Source organism: Euprymna scolopes, chromosome 7, assembly GCF_053919585.1.
Source record: "Euprymna scolopes isolate OS-2025 chromosome 7, ASM5391958v1, whole genome shotgun sequence".
Classification (NCBI taxonomy): Eukaryota; Metazoa; Mollusca; class Cephalopoda; order Sepiida; family Sepiolidae; genus Euprymna; species Euprymna scolopes.
In genome coordinates this window covers 78,341,265-78,346,240 of record NC_136488.1, presented here as the reverse complement: position 1 = coordinate 78,346,240, position 4,976 = coordinate 78,341,265, and the positions used below count along the sequence as shown (strand labels likewise).

At 31.3% G+C, this 4,976-nt stretch overlaps 1 long non-coding RNA gene across 1 annotated transcript in view; it reads left to right on the top strand.

Moving 5' to 3' along the window:
* LOC145279785 (uncharacterized) overlaps positions 1–3,799 on the top strand; it is a 21,695-nt gene extending 17,896 nt beyond the window's left edge. Inside the window, exon 2 of the long non-coding RNA XR_013868450.1 lies at positions 2,621–3,799. This is a non-coding gene — a long non-coding RNA (uncharacterized LOC145279785). The remainder of the gene's footprint in view (positions 1–2,620) is intronic.
* The last annotated feature ends 1,177 nt before the right edge of the window (positions 3,800–4,976 follow it).

Below are 4,976 nucleotides of genomic sequence, written 5' to 3'. Positions count from 1 at the left end.
TATATATATACGCGTAGAAATTGCTTATAAATATATCACATTTACGTATTTATTATCCATAGAGGTGACATACGTGCACACTGACATATTTAGAGCAGTGAATTGTCATGTACGCAGCTGCGAAGCAGTGTTATCAGAAAGAGGCATAAGCAGTGTTATCAGAAAGAGTCATAAGCAGTGTTATCAGAAAGAGTCATTGGGAGAAACTGTTAAGATATTCATAGCTGTGCATCGGCAAAAAATATCGGAAAGAGTGGATGAAGACAGTTTGCGATTTATATATATATATATATATATATGTATATATATATATATATATATGTATATATATATATATATATATATATATATATATATATATTCCAATAAATGAATTTTTTGTGTGTAATGATCTTCATATAAAAAAAAAAACTATTTTCTATTTCAAATAAGAAAATAAAACTTTTTCGTAGATTGGTCGTAGAATTGTAGCAAAAGATCTAGCTAATTTGGATATTCTTTTAAACATTCATTTTAATTAATTCTCTATTAGTTTTTTTCACCTGTTTTCTCATGGCATGATAATCTTTAGTTTACTTTCACCTGTAATTATATTCATACAGACATTTTACATAATTTATACTTGCGTAATATTTGTGTAAAAAGATTATAGAAACACACAAAACCATTCCTATATATATTCACGTATGCGTATATATATATATATATATATATATATATATATATATATATATATATATATATATATATATTTGTTTAAAAAATTGCCTACCAAACTCCTCTGTCAGTTATTGGTCCACATATATGAAATTTAATATATAGGGTATTCGAACCTATGCAGAACTTTATATTTGTCTTTTAAACGTGGCAACTCGCTACAAAATGTGAAAATCAAAGGAAAGGAATTTGCCAGGTGAAGGTCGAACGACGGCATTACAGATATTCATGCGTAACGTAATTGTTCTTGATCCATGTTTTACTTTTTAGCTGTGCAGAAACATGTCTTCGTATCTCAAGTAATCAAATCAAAATAAAAAGTAAACGTTTTGATTTCGTTTCTCAGTTTGTGGCGCACGAATCGTGTTTGTTTGTTTAACTTCTTAAATCAGTACTGCATATTGCGTCAACTATAATATCATTCTATTGATAGGATAGCATTATTTTGTATGCAACGCTTAGATCCGAGTGATTGTCATTTAATTGTTATGGGCTTCAATTTCTTGTAATAAATAATTTTACTAAGAATTCTTCATAAGTCAGATTTTTTTAAACCATGTGGTGGAAGGTAATGGACTTTTAAAGAAGACGTAATACTTATTTATTGTTCGAACTGTTAAAAAGGTATTTATTATGGTAAAATAGACGAATTACAGACAGACATAACAGATGATTATAGTTATAAACTAGCAACTTTTAATTGACCTCGAGAAGAAACGCAGAAATGTGATTATATTGTCGCTGACTTAGAACCTACCTGTCAGACGGCTTTGAGTGGATTATTTTTCTTTGCGAGACTCCCATACACAACGTCGGATCCATGTTTTAATTTAACTATCATGTTACAGAAGATTATCAAGTTTGATAAAATACATCTAAAGAAGGTCGGCGGTTACATCGTGCGATTAACGTTCAAAATGAGAAGAATTATTTTGAATAATCCTAATAATACGATTATAGTGTAATACTATTTTGTGTTTACTTTTAAAAGTTCATATGAGATTATAAATTAAAAAAAGATGCACGGATAAGAAAAAAAAAACAAACAAATATTGCCTGTACCTATGTAACGTCGTACGGTAACTAACACGTTGTATGCACAGTCGCAAAGTAGACAATGAATAGAAAAGAACTTCAACTCGCTTTTTCTTTGTAACAACGCCATTTATCTCCTTACTGTTACGGCCATGATGTCACCCACGTGATCTGGAACGTTATTCACGCCTCTCACGTGATCTCGAACGTTCTCCCCGTCTCTGACGTTATCTCTTTTTAAAATCTTTATTTTCCTCATCAGTGAATTCATTTTACTTGTATTATCATACGCGCCACCGCACTATGCTACACCTATACAGAAGTAAAAAAAGAACATTGTATGGTGGAAAAAGAAAAACTTGAAAAATGGCTAAAAAGCTAAGAGAAAGATCGATTTGCTAACAAACAGAATTAAAAAAAATATATTCTAAGTAAAATGAAGAAGAAGAGTTTATAATTTTATTAATTAATGCTCGACAATCTTTCATTTTTATTTATATTTCGTTTTACGTTCGAAATAATATAGGAAAATGGTCGATTTTTATTTCCTTATCAAATTATGTTTTTATTTTTAGAATTTTGAAACCTAATTCAATTTTAAACAGTCAACTTGTTATCAAATTATTATTTTGATTGGATTTTTATACAACACTTATTCCTGTTAATTTAATTTATTTTTGTATCTCTATTTGTATAATTATTAGATATCAATATCGAGTCAGGCAAAAGATTTTGACATTTAACAAGGGCATTTTTACTATTGTCATTGATTTTATACATATTGCTATAAATTAAACATATCTCCATGTTTTATTAAAAACTTTTTTTCATTCGGATTTTTAAAGCACAATTCGTTCTTTTTTTGCAGTGCCCTAACCCTTGTTGGCCTGAAAACGACCTTCTTCATTTAACAAAAAGGAAGAAATCTTCCATCATGATAATGCTCGTGGTTCTTACAGCATCACTTACTTAAGAGAATTCTATTGGGGAATATTGCTATATTTTGTATATTCCCCGGACTTATTCCACCACGTCATTGTGAGACATTCAAGTTACAATGCCATTTTCATGTTTTAAGCCACCTATGCACATTTCTTGTAGGCAGCCTATGATTGATAAATTTGTATGGGCCAAGATAATTACTTGGCGTCTTTTTTGTAAACATCCATTCTGTTTTTCAGTCTACAAAAACCTCCGGCAAGAGCAAGACTCACCAAAAGTCGGCTCCAAGAAGAATCCCTTATCGAGAAAATGCCTTATCAACAAAAGAAGTTAACTACTGGCTCCCAATTTGGGAGGCAAAACCGACCCACCGATTTGCAAGGACTGTACCCGGACCAATAACCTTTCTTTGATGTTATAACTGAATAAATTCTGATTTTAAAGGTATGGTTTTGTAATTGTGAAATTATTTTCGCCTCAGCCAGGGAGTATTGCGTTTATGAGATTGATTTCTTACATTATCTCTTGTTTCGATGATTACAAACCCATTCAGATGACCTTACGTTAACATTATCATAGGGGAAATAAATGTGAGTTAGATTCATATTTCACATTAAATCCTAATTAATTTCATAAGCGAGGCATTTATGAGCTCGTTGACATTTGTTATCCAATTATAGAGAGCAAAGTTTGTTATTGTTCTGAAGAAATGTTTCTAAAACACATGGTGTTTCATGTTCAAGTTGAAATTGTAAATAGGCAAAAGGTTTTGTACGGAGGTAATAATTTACAAAGCTTTCAATCTTTTAATTCAGGAGTATTTGCTAAGAAATATACAGTCGAAATTACTTTAAGTGTTACCGCTTAAATGCTTTCAAGCTCCTTCAATATTTTGGGAATAATGTTCGGTGGGTTTTACCCATAGATTGAATGTGATATTTTGGTGATTAAAGCTAGTTTAGAGACTATACCAAGAGGACGACAATCGACTCCCTCCAACTTCCACAAATTTTGGCCTTGTGTCGCATATTATTTTGTGAAGAAGATTTATTATACTGTGATGTTTTTTTGTAAAAATCGAAATATAAATAAAGTCTCCTACTCCGATGTTTTTGTCTTATTATATATCTCGCTTTTTACTTTCGTTGCGCATGCGCAACTCTTTTATCTATCATTTAATTTCGTATATCTCCCTTGTTACACAAAAGACGGGGTCAGAGTTCAAACAAATAAATAATGCTGAAGTCACCCCTGCTGCTACCACAATCTCGACCACGAACACCACCGCGCCTGCGACCAGCGCTACCAACACCAGTACCCCCGCTACATCCACTGCCAGCAACGACGCTTCTCCCACGACCACCGTCTTATTGATTGAAGTTTACGAGCGAGGTTCTCTGCTCTTGATTCGTCTTTTATTTTTATAGGGGTTTGAGAGGAGGGCGTATTAAGCAAGGGACGACGTTGAAGATGGGGATACCACACTGAAATAAATAAAGAAACGGGAACCGGGAACAGACAAAATTAAAAAAAAAAAATTAAAAAAAAGTAAATGTTGGTAAGAAAAAAAGGAAAAGTATTCAAGAGAAAGAGGATTAATATGAAATAGAATACGAAAAAAAAAATAGTGGGGAAAAACGAAAGAAAAACGATCGGGTGAATTAAAAGGAAACATTAAAAGGAAAGTTAAAAAATAAAAGACAGAGCAATAAAAAATGAAATGAACGAAAAAATATGAAAATGAACGTGAAAAACGAATCGAAAAAAAAAAGTATTTTAAAAGACCAGAAACCCCATGAGATGGAAATAGAACCAAGAAAACAATTAGCACCTCTTTACTTTATCCTGCACACGAGGATAAAGATAAATGGTTGCATATGTGGCTAAATCGGGGGCTTAAAGAGGAGACAGTTTTGACTGAAACACAAATAAAAAATTTCGTCGGTCCGGAAAGATTTATAGTCGTCAAAACGAGGGCCTAACAGGCACTACATTTTTATACAAGCCTGGAATCAAAAAACCTCGGGAAGACTAGATACATACTATTTAGGAATGCAGTGCGGTAATAAGTAAAAGCAAGAATGAACTGTTACTTTAAGCAGAAAACATGCGTGCTAATAGACAAACCGTTTTGTTTTACTTAAATCGATATATATATATATATATTCATTTATTTATTAATAAATATATAAATATATATACATATATATACATATATATATATTTATGAATATATATATAGTATATATAGATATACATATATATATATTCATTTATTTATT